The sequence below is a fragment of the Procambarus clarkii genome, chromosome 2, assembly GCF_040958095.1.
Source record: "Procambarus clarkii isolate CNS0578487 chromosome 2, FALCON_Pclarkii_2.0, whole genome shotgun sequence".
NCBI classification, from domain to species: Eukaryota; Metazoa; Arthropoda; class Malacostraca; order Decapoda; family Cambaridae; genus Procambarus; species Procambarus clarkii.
In genome coordinates, this window is record NC_091151.1 from 55972722 (window position 1) to 55990626 (window position 17905).

Here is a 17905-nt window from a genome sequence, read left to right on the forward strand (position 1 = left end):
CAGGTCGCTTCCGAACTGGGTTCTGTTAGCTCTGGTCTTCATCTTCCCCAATCTTTCCTTCTTCGTAAACCTGTCCTTGAGTCTCGTCCTTTAGATTTCTGCACTCGTCTTCAGCTTCCCTATAATGATCCCTTCTCTCTCTCTGAACTTCGTTCTGCCCTGGCCCTCTGCGGTTCTACGGTGGCGGGCTCCGATGGTATTCATTATGAGTTGCTTCGCCATCTCCCTCCGTGCACGTCTCAGTATTTACTGTCTGTATAATCGGATCTGGGAGTCGTCGTCAGTCCCTGAGGACTGGCTCGATGCCGTTGTCCTCCCTGTTTGGAAACCGGGGTCTCTGGGTACTTCCCTAAGGACTTTCGCCCTATTTCTCTCACAAGTTGTGTCTGCAAACTCTTTGAACGTATGGTTAACGTTCGTCTGATGTGGTTCCTGGAACACCATCACCTCCTCTCATCTTCTCAATTTGGTTTCCGCAAGTGCCGCAGCACGACAGATGTCCTGGTGAACTTGGAGGTCTATATTCGTACTGCTTTTGCTGCGAAGACCTCCGTTGTTGCCGTCCTTTTTGACCTGGAAAAGGCTTACGACACCACTTGGCGATATCATATTCTATCTCAACTTCATTCTTTTGGCCTTCGTGGTCATCTCCCTCTCTTTCTCCGCAGCTTCCTCTCTCGTCGTTCCTTTCGGGTGCGCCTTGGTACCGCTCTCTCTGCCTCTTTTCAGCAATACGAAGGTGTGCCCCAGGGTAGTGTTCTGAGCACTACTCTTTTTCTGGTTGCCCTCAATGGTCTTCTTTCCTCTCTTCCTTCAGGTGTCTTCTCCGCTCTTTATGTCGATGATCTTACCCTTTGCTGTCAGGGTGATGATTCGCTTCTCCTTCAGCGCCGGCTTCAACTTGCAATTGATGCCGTGTCGTCTTGGGCTACCGATCATGGCTTCAAGTTCTCTACTTCTAAGACTTGTGCCATGGCTTTTACACGGAAACGGGTCGTTCTTCGTTCCTCTTTGTCACTTTATGGTCATCCCCTTGAGTACAAAGATTCTGCAAAGCTTTTGGGGTTATTCCCTGACACTCGTTTGTCTTGGTCTCCCCATATCTCTTACCTCCGTGTTGAGTGCTCTAAGGCCCTTCCCCTCCTTCGGGTCTTGTCCCATACTTCTTGGGGTGCAGATAGGCGCACTCCCCTTGCTTTACATTCCTCTCTCGTCCTGTCTAAGCTCGATTATGGTTGCCCTGCTTACTCGTCTGCTTCTCCTTCAACTCTTCGCCGTCTTGATGCTTTGCACCATACTGGGTTGCGCCTCAGTTCTGATGCCTTTCGTTCGACTCCCGTCCTTAGCTTGTATGTTGACACTGGCTTCCTGTCTCTCCAGGACCGCCGTGATCGCTACTGTTTTCGCTATCTTGCGCGGTCCTTACAACATCCTTCCTCTCGCCTCTGTCGTGCTTTAACTTTTACCCCTTCTGCGGTTCCTGTTCCTCTTCACCAGCTCCCTCTTTCTGTCCGGTTATCTCGCCTACAGGATTCTCTTTCTGTTCGTATTTTTAATGTTTCTCCTCGTGTTGTTCCTTCTTTGCCCCCGTGGAGAGTGCCTCTTCCGCGGTTTTTTACATCCTTGACCCGTATCACTAAAGCTTTTACCCCTCCCACGGTTCTAAAATGCCTTTTCCTTGAGCACTTTTCTTCTCACTCCCGCTCCGTTTCTGTCTTCACCGATGGGTCTAAGTCTGCGGACGGTGTTGGCTACTCTGTTGTTTTTCCTGATCGCACTTATATGTGTCGCTTACCTTCGGAGACTAGCATCTTTACAGCGGAGCTTTATGCTATTCTCTATGCTCTTCGTCTCCTGCTTTCTCGTTGTCAGTCTTCCTTTGTAGTTGTTGTTGACTCTCGTAGTGCCCTCATGGCTCTCGGGTCCTGTAATCTGGTTCATCCAGTAGTTGTCAAGATCCAGCATTGGCTGTTTCTTGTTCACAGTAAATTTAAGTCGGTTGAGTCTTGTTGGGTTCCCAGCCATATTGGTGTGTCTTTAAATGAGCGTGCGGATGCTGCTGCCAAGGAAGCTGTCCGCTCTTGTCCCATCTCTCGTAAAGGTATTCCATATTCCGACTTTTACCCGGTTATCCATTCCTCCGTCCTTACCCGTTGGCAGGCTTCTTGGTCGTCTGTTACTGGTAACAAACTACGTACTCTTAAATGTTGTGTTTGCTCGTGACCGTTCTCCTACCACTGTAACCGGCGATGGGAAACAGCTCTGGCAAGGTTGCATATTGGCCATACTCGCTTAACCCATGGTCACTTGATGGAGTGCCGCCCTGCTCCTTATTGTCCTAGTTGCATTGTCCCTCTTACGGTCGTGCATGTCCTTCTTGAATGTCCTGACTTCCAGGACGAGCGTGTGTCTTGCTTTCCGACCGCCCCTCGCGGTCACCTGTTCCGCAACAGAATTCTTGGTGACTCGGATACTTTTGATATCGTTCGCCTTATGCGTTTTCGTTCTCGTATTGGCATCCTTGGAGATATTTAGCGCCCTCTGATTATTCTGCGCATTTGATGGTGCTACATAGCCTTCCCGGTTTGGTGCCTTCTTTTGATAATTACTTACTTAGGCCTAGGAAGGTTAGGATAGATTAGTTTAGTTTGTCAAAGCAACACAAGTAAAAAATAGTTTTCTGGTTTGTTCAATAGTACACATTTCTACGTTCAAATTTCGTTGTACGTCGGTACATACTATGGTCCTCATCGTTAATTAGTACCACCAAAACAGGAGGATGGGTTTTGAATAATTATTTAAGGATTAAATAATAATAATATGTCGAGCATACTTATTTGCAAATTTACTAAGGCATACGAGGAAAGGAAACACTGGCGAAGCATCAACAACGGGTGTTGAACATTTTTAATTAAACCATTTTCAATAAAGATGTTCCAGAATGCGTCAACTCCTTCAGAAGGCTGAGTCTGTCTGGCGGTGTATGTAAGGTGCACCGGACCAGAGTATTGACCTTTCGTTGTGTAACAGTCTCCGTGGTGTAGTGGTAAGACACTCGCCTGGCGTTCCGCGAGCGCTATGTCATGGGTTCGTATCCTGGCCGGGGAGGATTTACTGGGCGCAAATCCTTAACTGTAGCCTCTGTTTAACGCAACAGTAAAATGTGTACTTGGATGAAAAAACGATTCTTCGCGGCAGGGGATCGTATTCCAGGGACCGTAGGATTAAGGACTTGCCCGAAACGCTACGCGTACTAGTGGCTGTACAAGAATGTAACAACTCTTGTATATATCTAAAAAAAAAAAAAAAAAAAAAAAAAAAAAAAAAAAAAAAAAAAAAAAAAAAAAAACAATGATGGTATACAATGGTTTGATGGGAATGCATTATAACCGTAGTGTTTCTGACCCTTTGTGTTACCGGGTGAAGATATTGATCTTGAGTATTGTGTGATGATGTCGTCTATGTATTTCAGTGTTACCAACGAATGTGGTGATCACGGGGCCACGGGCGGGTAGAGAGGGCCAGCTCCTGCGCCTGCGCTGCACCTCGCGGGGCTCGCGGCCCTCAGCCCTCCTCACCTGGACGCTCCAGGACGCGCCCATGCCGGCAGAGAAGGAGGTAAGTGTTTATCGTGACATTTCATGCCATACATGCTGAGTCTGATAAGATTTTCCTGGTTCTCACTCCTCATGATTCCATTTATCTGGCACATTTTCACACAAACACTTATGTCTAATTTTATAAGGTATTTGGTCGTTCAAATGAGATGGAATATGATTAATTAAATCTCACGAAGAAATGACATATAAACCCATTACTGGGCAGCGTCTAAATATTGAAAATTTATGAATAGAAGAAATTAAATATGAAAAAGTTCTTTCAATGTTTTAAACAATATTCAGGCATTTAAAAGGAAGAATACAAACTTGGGATTAGATCCAGATCTTAGATCTGTATATAAATAGTCTTTGTAAAATGTAGCATTCAGTTTAGTTTGACGAATGTTTACCCGTTATGAATTAACTGGCATATATATGAAGGAGAAGAAGCACTTGTAAAATTTAATAAAAACTCGTTTGAGTGATAGAGAGTAGAGCTGGGCCTTCAGGTGGTCCTCAGGCGTCTCTCCTGCGGCCCTTCCTGCAGGTCTGTGGTGCCAAGAGGCCAGCCATTAACCTGCCTCTCACTCTGCTCATTATTATTTACACCTTATTTACACATCGTTTAATTTTCATTAAATGAAGTATTATAATACAAATAACTGTTGTACAATGTTTTTAACTAAAAACGGGTCGAAGTTTGTATAATAATAATGAATAACAAATGCATGCGATGAGTCACAATAACGTGGCTAAAGTATGTTGACCAGACCACACACTAGAAGGTGAAGGGACGACAACGTTTCGGTCCGTCTTGGACCATTCTCATTCTCATTCTCGATCGACTTGAGAATGGTCCAGGACGGACCAATACGTCGTCTTCCCTTCACCTTCTAGTGTGTGTGGTTTGGTCAACAAAATGAATAACAAAGGCTGATAAAGCAAACGACCTGAAAGCAATGGATGTGGCGTGCGTTGGTGAGGAACCTGTTGTTGCTACAGGTGTAGCACTCAACACTGAGGCAGGATCAGATGGGAATTTGGAGAGCGACTGTAAATGGCAGCTACAACAATCACTGCAAGTGAGAAGAAATTCTATAGGCATGCAGACTCTGGAACACTGTGGGTGTTGGTAGGCCCACACAGCCAGGGCACACCCACCCACGCCTCCTGTCACTCCCCGAGCTGGCTGTGTGCGCCTGACAGTCCCAGCTAAAACGACGAATCAAGCTAAGCTGGTGTGGTTCGAACAACTTTCTAACGATTTCACCAGAACATTATTGGATTTGGTCTGACATTGACTGACATCTCCCTACATGTATGTGTCACGCTAGCAAGATGTCATTAGTCTACTGGTTAAAGATTCATTGGTAATATGGTGTTCATCAGAGACGATGTCATCAATTTCTGGAAAAGTTATGGAGCATCTTGCTCCAAGCATTCCCTGAATTTTCTGTTAACAAAGCATATAATTTTGAAGGGGGTCTATAGGGCAAGAAGGATATAAAAGAAGAGTGTCCATCTCAATAGTTTTCATTGTCTGGAAAGATAATGAACCTCCCAGTCAATTACTTTCTTGGAAGGTTCCTCCCACAAAGTTCTATTAGACCTTGTTGGGATGAACCCCATCAATCTAAGTACTAAAAATTATCTATGTGTGGGCTGTGCGCTCACAAAGACCCCGCTATCCCTGGGGACAGTGAAGGGACCCCTACTTCTCCGCTTAAAGTGTTCGCGGTGTTTACTTGAAGAAGTAAATGTTTCGCCTCGTGATGGTCAACAACATCCAGCCTTCCCTAATTTGAGCAGGAAGCCAATGGTGTTTGGCCCGGGTGTTAGAGGCACTCAGCAGGACGTTCCTGATATAACCTCTAGTAACTCAGCCCGTCCTCTCAAGGGTTCACAACGTCAAGAAACTGTTGTACTAAAATGCCTTTTTCCTAACATACAGATGACCCAAAAAAGAGTACAGGACAGTATGTCTATTACGCGAGCCGCTACCCTTTTCTAGTAGGACGAGTTTTGGCCTTAGGTAATGTATGCGTCAAAATACGACGCTTTATTAGGAAGACAGGTTAAATAAGCAGTTTCCAAGCATCGTTGGCCTTAAGCACAGACAGAAATAAGGACGAAATTGATTGAAAAACGAATAAAATAATTGAATTAGAAAACTAATTAAAAACATTAAAGACAAATTTGCCCAGTGGTAGAGGTAAAGTGATCTTAGCGATAATTATAAAGTCAATTATCCTATAACCAGTAGTAATCTTGTAGCGGTTGAGGCTACTCCACCTAATTCTACAGAACATGAGTGTCAAACCTTTATGGAGAATAGTGTGACAGTAGTTATTGATCCCTCATTGATATCCCAGCTCGATAATGTTGAAACCCTGGATCAGGTTAAAAATAAAAGAGTCTACGAAAACACCAACTCATGCTCTGGTAAAACACGTCCCAGGTAAAAGTGATGTTGCTAAGAACATGGGCACAAAAGTCGGTTATTTTGTCTGAGTGTTTGATGAACTTAAATATTACCTTCAATTCCTTGATACTTAACCATGGCTCACCAGACAAAAGCAGTTAAGTTTCCTTCATAGAACATTCCAAGTGTTTGTCTTACAATATATATTCTTGTATGCAAAGAATATAATTAAGAACACATCTTGAGAATAATTCTTACACTGTATAATTACAACTACAACTTTATCTGAAACGTGGAACAAAATTAAAAATATTACCAAGCCTTCAACCCCAGTTCAGCTTCTTCAGACACTGCTGATATGATATGACAGAATATGCTGATATGATCTTAGCTCAATGGTCTAGTGTCTCACACATTTCCTCCAGCCCCCAAACATATAGCGGCATTTAAGTAATACCTAAATTTATAGACACCTTAATATTGAAATCGCATATTTCTCGGCATTTAACATATCAGTTTGCTATAATCCAATTTAAATTGACAACAGCATTATGGAAGTATGAGCAAAGATCCTCAGGTGAGGATAGTATAACTTATAACACTAGGAGCTTATTGAATGATGTTCTTAGCCACCCTTTGCTTGATCTCTATCATAACAGCCACTCACAAGGTATCTTGTTAAAGAAATTGACACAAGGTCTCAGAGTACCAATTCCAAAAGCTAACTCTCAAAAGTTCAGACCCATTTCCATTCTAACCAGCATGTGTAAATTCTTGGAAAGAATTGTTCTCAATCGCGTCATGTTTCTGGGCAAAGAAACATGATATATTATATATATATATATATTATATATATATATATTATATATATATATAATATATATATATATATTATATATATATATAATATATATATATATATATTATATATATATAATATATATATATATATTATATATATATAATATATATATTATATATATATATATAATATATATATATATATATATTATATATATATATATATTATATATATATATATATTATATATATATATGTCGTACCTAATAGCCAGAACGTACTTATCAGCCTATTATTCAAGGCCCGATTTGCCTAATAAGCCAAGTTTTCATGAATTAATGTTTTTTCGACTACCTAACCTACCTAACCTAACCTAACCTAACTTTTTCTGCTACCTAACCGAACCTAACCTATGAAGATAGGTTAGGTTAGGTTAGGTAGGGTTGGTTAGGTTCGGTCATATATCTACGTTAATTTTAACTCCATTAAAAAAAAATTTACCTCATACATAATGAAATGGGTAGCTTTATCATTTCGTAAGAAAAAAACTAGAGAAAACATATTAATTCATGAAAACTTGGCTTATTAGGCAAATCGGGCCTTGCATTGTAGGCTGATAAATGCGTTCTGGCTACTAGGTACGACATATATATATATATATATATATATTATATATATATTGAGCAAGTGGTATGGGAGTGGTATATATTGAGCAAGAAGGTATTACTTCTTCAAGTAATGGGCAAGTGTTATATATATATAGCAAGTGGTATGGGACTACACGTGCGCTGCCACACTGGCCAGTACCTACCTCCACTACAGCACACGTGAAAGCGGTGGTGCTGCTTCTTTCAGGGAATCGCAGAAAATTATTAAATACAGAGGTCTAGCACACTGCTACAGCTTTGTTCCGATCGGCTCGGAGACCCTCGGTTCGTGGGGAAAATGTGCATTGAAGTTCCTGAAGGAATTGGGGGACAAATTGATCAGCGCTACAAAAGACCAGAGAGCAAAAAGTTTCTTGTTCCAGCGCCTCAGTGTTGCGATTCAGAGGGGAAATGTCTGTTGCGTCTTGGGCACTAGTCCAACTTCAGAGGAATTCGAAGAAGTGTTTGACTTGCAACAATGATCGAACCCGTCTGTGACATTTATCAATGTTTCCCATTGTTGTGTTTTTCAAGAGATCCATAACCTTTAAGCACCTTTTTGCATTATTATTTTTGTATCAACCCATGTATATCTTGTAACCATCAAATGCATAATAAAGCACACAAAATAAAAAAGGAAGGGGGTGGTAGGAGAAAAGCACACAGAAACTGTATTGGAGGGGATCTAAACATTCCCTCTAATGCGTTATGCGTGGTTTCCTCCGAGGCTATGGGTCCCCCTTCTTCCAGCTAGAGGTGGTACTCCCTTCCATATTTAAAAAAATATATATATATATATATATATATATATATATATATATATATATATATATATATATATATATATATATATATATATATATATATATATATATATAATATATATATAATATGCCGAACTGTAGAATACAAACATGTTATGCTGAATATTTTGAACACTCCCAGGATAGGACACAACTATCCCTTTATTGACAAAGTTATCTTTCATTGTAGCCAAAGGTTAAATAATATTATAGCAACTCGCTGAATTTAGAACCAAAGGTAATCTGACTTGGATAAAGAACTACCTACCCAACAGGCGTGTTAGTGTCATTTTTAAAGGAGTTAAAAATACAAGATCGGATGCATTTGAACTTAATACACCGCCTTGAGGAGTGCCTCAAGGCGGTGTATTAATCCCCATGCTCTTTAATATTCATAGGTACAAACTTATTCACGTTTGTGCATACAAACCTGTACAACCTACAGAAACTATTATATGTTATGCTCATATATTTGTATTTTGGAACACAGTAACACTACACTGCAAACATTATATAAATATTTTTGTCTAAGATAACAGCAGAATGTGGTCTCATTATCTCTGTTGATAAAACAAAAGTTCATGTTCTGCATTCTTTTCATCATGATAACTAATATTTTGGGAGTGCCCGTGGAAACGTATGATTATTATAAATGTCGTGGAATTGAGGCTAGTGAAGCAAATTTCATCTCAACCTTTGCAAACAACTTGTTGTTTGCAAAGGTTGTTTGCAAACAATTAAACCTCTCAAAACTCTCGTGGGCAAAGAATTTGGCTTTAATGTAATATATGCTCGTAGCTTATAGAAACTAACGTATAGTTTCGAAACTATGAGATGCTTAACGCTAGATGCTATTAACAGTCATCCTCAAAATCTGAAAGAAACTGACTTCTATGCCTTTACTGATGATTCTGTCCATCTGAGCACAGGTAGAGAAGGTTGTGTATGTGCAGTAGACACATCAAATTAAATAGTCATGTCTAGTATGCAGACATTGAACAACTGTGAGGCACAACACAAACTATGCTACTGGATCTAATATTTATCTATATATCTACTTACAATTATCTTTTTTATTGCCATACAGTCCACTACACAAAGACAAAGGCATAACAATTGCTAGGGAATATATCTTACTTCAGGAATGTTGTGGATGGCTAAGGTCACCTGAGTATATCTCCCACGACAGGACAGGTGAAGACGGGTAAGGACACAAGGAATAATTGTAACGACAGGAAGAGTGAATACGCAAAAGGTCGCCAGGGTAAGTCACTCTACTGGAGAAGTTACGACGGATGAGGGAACCAGGATGTGTCTTTCTCTACAGAGAGGGTGAGCACGCACAGAGCTCTAGGTGTAGCATTATGTCCTAACTCCCTAAAGAAAAAGATCAAAGTACTAACATAACAGCAAACTTAGAAGTCTACAGTGATAGTAGTCATATCCAGTGACCTCCAAGAAAAACTGATGCCTTTGTCTTTGTGTAGTGGACTGTATGGCAATAAAAAAGATAATTGTAAGTAGATATATAGATAAATATTAGATCCAGTAGCATAGTTTGTGTTGTGCCTCACAGTTGTTCAATGTCTGCATACTAGACATGACTATTTAATTTGATGTGTCTACTGCACATACACAACCTTCTCTACCTGTGCTCAGATGGACAGAATCATCAGTAAAGGCATAGAAGTCAGTTTCTTTCAGATTTTGAGGATGACTGTTAATAGCATCTAGCGTTAAGCATCTCATAGTTTCGAAACTATACGTTAGTTTCTATAAGCTACGAGCATATATTACATTAAAGCCAAATTCTTTGCCCACGAGAGTTTTGAGAGGTTTAATTGTTTGCAAACAACCTTTGCAAACAACAAGTTGTTTGCAAAGGTTGAGATGAAATTTGCTTCACTAGCCTCAATTCCACGACATTTATAATAATCATACGTTTCCACGGGCACTCCCAAAATATTAGTTATCATGATGAAAAGAATGCAGAACATGAACTTTTGTTTTATCAACAGAGATAATGAGACCACATTCTGCTGTTATCTTAGACAACAATATTTATATAATGTTTGCAGTGTAGTGTTACTGTGTTCCAAAATACAAATATATGAGCATAACATATAATAGTTTCTGTAGGTTGTACAGGTTTGTATGCACAAACGTGAATAAGTTTGTACCTATGAATATTAAAGAGCATGGGGATTAATACACCGCCTTGAGGCACTCCTCAAGGCGGTGTATTAAGTTCAAATGCATCCGATCTTGTATTTTTAACTCCTTTAAAAATGACACTAACACGCCTGTTGGGTAGGTAGTTCTTTATCCAAGTCAGATTACCTTTGGTTCTAAATTCAGCGAGTTGCTATAATATTATTTAACCTTTGGCTACAATGAAAGATAACTTTGTCAATAAAGGGATAGTTGTGTCCTATCCTGGGAGTGTTCAAAATATTCAGCATAACATGTTTGTATTCTACAGTTCGGCATATTATATATATATTATATATATATTATATATATATATATATATATATATATATATATATATATATATATATATATATATATATATATATATATATATATATATATATATTTTTTTTTTTTTTTTTTAAATATGGAAGGGAGTACCACCTCTAGCTGGAAGAAGGGGGACCCATAGCCTCGGAGGAAACCACGCATAACGCATTAGAGGGAATGTTTAGATCCCCTCCAATACAGTTTCTGTGTGCTTTTCTCCTACCACCCCCTTCCTTTTTTATTTTGTGTGCTTTATTATGCATTTGATGGTTACAAGATATACATGGGTTGATACAAAAATAATAATGCAAAAAGGTGCTTAAAGGTTATGGATCTCTTGAAAAACACAACAATGGGAAACATTGATAAATGTCACAGACGGGTTCGATCATTGTTGCAAGTCAAACACTTCTTCGAATTCCTCTGAAGTTGGACTAGTGCCCAAGACGCAACAGACATTTCCCCTCTGAATCGCAACACTGAGGCGCTGGAACAAGAAACTTTTTGCTCTCTGGTCTTTTGTAGCGCTGATCAATTTGTCCCCCAATTCCTTCAGGAACTTCAATGCACATTTTCCCCACGAACCGAGGGTCTCCGAGCCGATCGGAACAAAGCTGTAGCAGTGTGCTAGACCTCTGTATTTAATAATTTTCTGCGATTCCCTGAAAGAAGCAGCACCACCGCTTTCACGTGTGCTGTAGTGGAGGTAGGTACTGGCCAGTGTGGCAGCGCACGTGTAGTCCCATACCACTTGCTATATATATATAACACTTGCCCATTACTTGAAGAAGTAATACCTTCTTGCTCAATATATACCACTCCCATACCACTTGCTCAATATATATATAATATATATATATATATATATATATATATATATATATATGTCGTACCTAGTAGCCAGAACGCATTTATCAGCCAACAATGCAAGGCCCGATTTGCCTAATAAGCCAAGTTTTCATGAATTAATATGTTTTCTCTAGTTTTTTTCTTACGAAATGATAAAGCTACCCATTTCATTATGTATGAGGTAAATTTTTTTTTAATGGAGTTAAAATTAACGTAGATATATGACCGAACCTAACCAACCCTACCTAACCTAACCTAACCTATCTTCATAAGTACTTCTTGGCACAAAAATGGTAATCATTCACCCACCTTTCATTGCGTCTTGCACGCTAATGACAACCAAACACTCTACCAACTCCCTACAATTAGTCAACAAGAACTTCCCGTCTACATCTGGAAGTTCACTACCCTGACGTCATCAGGTTCTTCCGGGTTTATCTACCAGGATCCGCTGCAGCTCTTCCAGGCTGCTACACCATGACGTCTTCCTTGAGCAACAATGGTGCTTCACCATGCCAATAAAAATGTTTCCCTTTAAGTAGGAGATGGACGTCGCTCCGCCCTCCAGGCTGCTCCTCCATCTTTACTCTTATTTTAGGCCTTCTTCCTTAATAAAATATGCCTAATGTATCAATAAACATTCGCTTCGATCGCTGGGCACACGATCAACTATAGGCAATCACTGTAAACTGGTTAAAATTGTGCTTACCACAAAAGTCTCCTGCAGGGCGCTCTCTGACAGGTCGGTGACACTCAGGGCGCCTTTGGCTACCCACAGAACAGCTTTAACTGCCCCCTCAACACCTTCTGCAGTTCCTTACTTGAGCTGACACGCCTCATAACATATTCTTCAGTCGAGATGTCTATCCAGTTCCTTCCTCTTCAAGGTATATCAAACAGGGGTTCTTATTCACCAGGGGCTCAAACGCAGCACTGCCTCCATTCACGATTTCTTCACCTCAAGTGAGCTCAAGCTCCTCTCAAGCGAGCCTCACACCTCCAGCAAACTCTCCACATCTTGTATCAAGTCATTTACTTATTTTCGTTATCACTGCCCACATTCTTAAATTATCTATCTAATCCAACCAGTTATTTTACATATGAATCTAAATGTCTATATTTCTTTGACCTCCTAGTCAGGTCAGACCTGATAGACTAATTCTCAAAGGGGAGACTCGTTTTTCAGCTACCTGGGATCATACTACCCCTCACTAGTCCACCCACAGCTATAGCCACTTACTGACCCACACACAGCTATAGCCACTTACTGACCCACACACAGCTATAGCCACTTACTGACCCACACACAGCTATAGCCACTTACTGACCCACACACAGCTATAGCCACTTACTGACCCACACACAGCTATAGCCACTTACTGACCCACACACAGCTATAGCCACTTACTGACCCACACACAGCTATAGTCCCTCACTGGTCCACACACAGCTATAGCCCCTCACTGGCCCACACACAGCTATAGCCCCTCACTGGTCCACACAAAGCTATAGTCCCTCACTGGGCCACACACAGCTATAGCCACTCACTGGCCCACACACAGCTATAGTCACTCACTGGCCCACACACAGCTATAGCCACTCACTGGCCCACACACAGCTATAGCCACTCACTGGCCCACACACAGCTATAGCCACTCACTGGCCCACACACAGCTATAGCCACTCACTGGCCCACACACAGCTATAGCCACTCACTAGTCCACACACAGCTAAGCAGTATTAATGGCGCCAACTCCTGGCCAGTTTTTCTTTCCTCGAGGGCCGGAAGTTGGCGCACTATGTTTTCACGTGTAGATTAAACAGTCGTGATTTGACGCACAAGATTTTTCCCCCGGAGATTACACGGCCCAGTTCAATTCTGCCTACATTTAGTTACGTGGACGATGCTCAAGGGTACAGCCATCCTTAATGTTCAATGATGTCATCAGCCAGCCAGTCTTTATCTTCCCTCAATAAGTCAGTTTTCCGTGATGGCATATTTAATCCAATTTTCAATTATTTAATATTAAAACACATTTTCAAAGATTATTTCTAGTGTAAAGATTGAACATAAGAATGAAAGTGCAGAAGGGCTTTTAGGGGGGGAACATACGGTATTTAATATTTACAAACATGTTGAACGACGTTGAACATCGATTAACGACCACTATGAAATGGAATAAACTACTGAAGGCCGTTTACATAAGCAAAGGAAAATCGTACAATGTTCGCACTGGTAATTGCTCATGTTTCACCTAATGTCTAAAAAATGCCCTAATTAATAATTATGGCATTTTTCATCCCCGTTTATCCACTTGTTCCCTTAAAAAGTGTCACCCATCTAGTGGCAACATGCAGATGACCCTATTAATTCCTACTCTTTAAATCCAATCATTCTCTCTTCACTTAACTACAAAATAGCTTACATGTTCAAATACTTTTACTCGAGTCTAATTAAATTGTGTGAAGATTGATAGTGCCCTCCACTAAAAAAATGAAATTCTTAGCTAATAATTTTACTGTATATATTCAAAAGATGGCTATTGAGCAAAAAATGAATGAATCCGCTCACCTCCCATTCATATTACCAAAGGAGATAACAAATAGTCTGGACTGACAAGTGTCTCACTCGTTTAGTATAACAATTTCCAAGTCCCCCAACACAAGATAATAAAACAAAGCCCGTTGAAATCTCCAAACCAACACCATATATATGTTTTAAATTATATAATTCTCGAAACAACCTGTAACACTGCTCAACCGTTTCATTTTATCCTCCTTTACAGGTAATTCCTTACACGCCTCATTACTGCTGAACATCTACCCACACCTTGCTGTAACATTATTTCATCTATACCCTATCAAATATTTGTTCAATAAATATATTATATATATTATATTATATATTATATTTATTTATATATATATATATATATATATATATATATATATATATATATATATATATATAATTATAATTATATATATATATATATATATGTCGTACCTAGTAGCCAGAACGCACTTCTCAGCCTACTATGCGAGGCCCAATTTGCCTAATAAGCCAAGTTTTCACGAATTAATATATTTTCTCTAATTTTTTTCTTATGAAATGATAGAGCTACCCATTTCATTATGTATGAGGTCAATTTTTTTTATTGGAGTTAAAATTAACGTAGATATATGACCGAACCTAACCAACCCTACCTAACCTAACCTATCTTTATAGGTAAGGTTGGGTTAGGTAGCTGAAAAAGATAGGTTAGGTAGTCGAAAAACAATTCATGAAAAATTGGCTTATTAGGCAAATCGGGCCTTGCATAGTAGGCCAAGAAGTGCATTCTGGCTACTAGGTACATATATATATATATATATATATATATATATATATATATATATATATATGTACCTAGTAGCCAGAATGCACTTCTTGGCCTACTATGCAAGGCCCGATTTGCCTAATAGGCCAAGTGATTTTCATTTTTTTCAACAAATTGTTTCCAATTGGTTTATTTGAATTATTATTATTATTATTATTATTATTATATTAAGAACATAAATTATTGACTTAGTCATGTTAGTTTAGGCTAGGTTATGGTAGGGTAGGGTAGGGTAGGGTAGGGTAGGTTCGGTCATATGTTACGGCCACAATGGGACACAACCGGGTTCTTTTCTGGTGATACGAAAGTTCTTGTATCTGGCCCCAAGTTAATAGAGGCTTTCAAGGGATGAGCTCAGTAATGCAAGTAAAACAAAAGGGGGAGGTACATTAAATACAACAGGTCGTCACTTTAATCCATTAATAATTATTTTTCCCATCACCATATATATATATATAAACTCTTAAAGGAAGTATTACTACACTATATGTACATCAACGTCTCTCAGAAAACACTAAACACTAGGCGAAGCTCAATCGATGCAGGCTTGTACCGTGTTTCCTCATCCGTGGTACTACTCGCCGCAGGCACCAGGAACCAACAATGAGTCTACCCTGGCCACGGGCCAGCCAAACCACAATTCCACTAAGTGCCTCTTCTTGGAGGCCCACAATCACAGTCCAGCCTGTTGCTGGCAGGTACCAATCAGCCTCGCTGTTGGGCCACTTCACTTGCAGATACTAGGGTAGCGAGCCCTAGGAAGGAGCGTCGTGAAACTCGCTGGTTACTCTCCTCTTCAGCACCTTAGTCAGTTGTCTCTTCTACCAGCCAGCCCCGGGTACGGCGAATCCCGTCACTGCCACTCCACAGGCAGACAGTAGAACACTTCACAGTCCTCTTCCGGCGGCGGCTCACTGCTTCTGTAAAGCAAACTGGTGTAGAGACCTTGGCTGCCCTGGGTAGACTGACTGTACTTGTATCACAGCAGCCCTACGTCGACTCTGTGAATACAGACACGTCATAAGTACACTGGGACACTACATGGGACCACTAGGAAACATCACTTACTGGCTTAGACACCTACACCCAACTCCGCTTATGACAGATGGCGCTGCTTTGCTAAACACCACCTCACTAGGGGTCAGCACCAGTTACCTAACAAGCCGACTAGGACAGGAATGTAGCGCCTCTCGCCTGTATATTCCCGTCATCACTAGATGGCGTTGACGTCACTGCTCTGTGCTCTGGCGATAGACTTGGGTTCGTAACAGGGATAGGTTAGGTAGGGTAGGTTAGGTCATATATCTACGTTAGTTTTGACTCAAATTAAAAAAAAAATGAACTCGTACATAGTGAAATGAATAGTGAAATGGTTTATTTGAATTATTATTATTATTATATTATATTAAGAACATAAATTATTGACTTAGTCATGTTAGTTTAGGCTAAGTTATGGTAGGATAGGTTAGGTAGGTTAGGTTCGGTCATATATCTACGTTAGTTTTGACTCAAATTGAAAAAATGAACTCATACATAGTGAAATGGATAGCTTAAACATTTCATAGGTAAAAATTTTGAAAAATATATAAATCCAGGAAAACTTGGCTTATTAGGCAAATCGGTCCTGGCATAATAGGAGAAGAACTGCATTCTGGCTACTAGGTACGACATATATATATATATATATATATATATATATATATATATATATATGTCGTACCTAATAGCCAGAACGCACTTCTCAGCCTACTATTCAAGGCCCGATTTGCCTAATAAGCCAAGTTTTCATGAATTAATGTTTTTTCGTCTACCTAACCTACCTAACCTAACCTAACCTAGCTTTTTTTGGCTACCTAACCTAACCTTACCTATAAATATAGGTTAGGTTAGGTTAGGTAGGGTTGGTTAGGTTCGGTCATATATCTACGTTAATTTTAACTCCAATAAAAAAAAATTGACATACATAGAGAAAAGGGTTGCTTTATCATTTCATAAGAAAAAAATTATAGTAAATATATTAATTCAGGAAAACTTGGCTTATTAGGCAAATCGGGCCTTGAATAGTAGGCTGAGAAGTGAGTTCTGGCTACTAGGTACGACATATATATATATATATATATATATATATATGTCGTACCTAGTAGCCAGAACTCACTTCTCAGCCTACTATTCAAGGCCCAATTTGCCTAATAAGCCAAGTTTTCCTGAATTAATATATTTACTATAATTTTTTTCTTATGAAATGATAAAGCAACCCTTTTCTCTATGTATGAGGTCAATTTTTTTTTATTGGAGTTAAAATTAACGTAGATATATGACCGAACCTAACCAACCCTACCTAACCTAACCTAACCTATATTTATAGGTAAGGTTAGGTTAGGTAGCCAAAAAAAGCTAGGTTAGGTTAGGTTAGGTAGGTTAGGTAGACGAAAAAACATTAATTCATGAAAACTTGGCTTATTAGGCAAATCGGGCCTTGAATAGTAGGCTGAGAAGTGCGTTCTGGCTATTAGGTACGACATATATATATATATATATATATATATATATATATATATATATATATATAGCTACTAGGTACGACATATTATATATATGTCGTACCTAGTAGCTATATATATACATATTATATATATGTCGTACCTAGTAGCCAGATCGCACTTCTCAGCCTACTATGCAAGGCCCGATTTGCCTAATAAGCCAAGTTTTCATGAATTAATGTTTTTCGACTACCTAACCTATAAAGATACGTTAGGTTAGGTAGGGTTGGTTAGGTTCGGTCATATATCTACGTTAATTTTAACTCCAATAAATTTTTTTTTTACCTCATACATAATGAAATGGGTAGCTCTATCATTTCATAAGAAAAAAATTAGAGAAA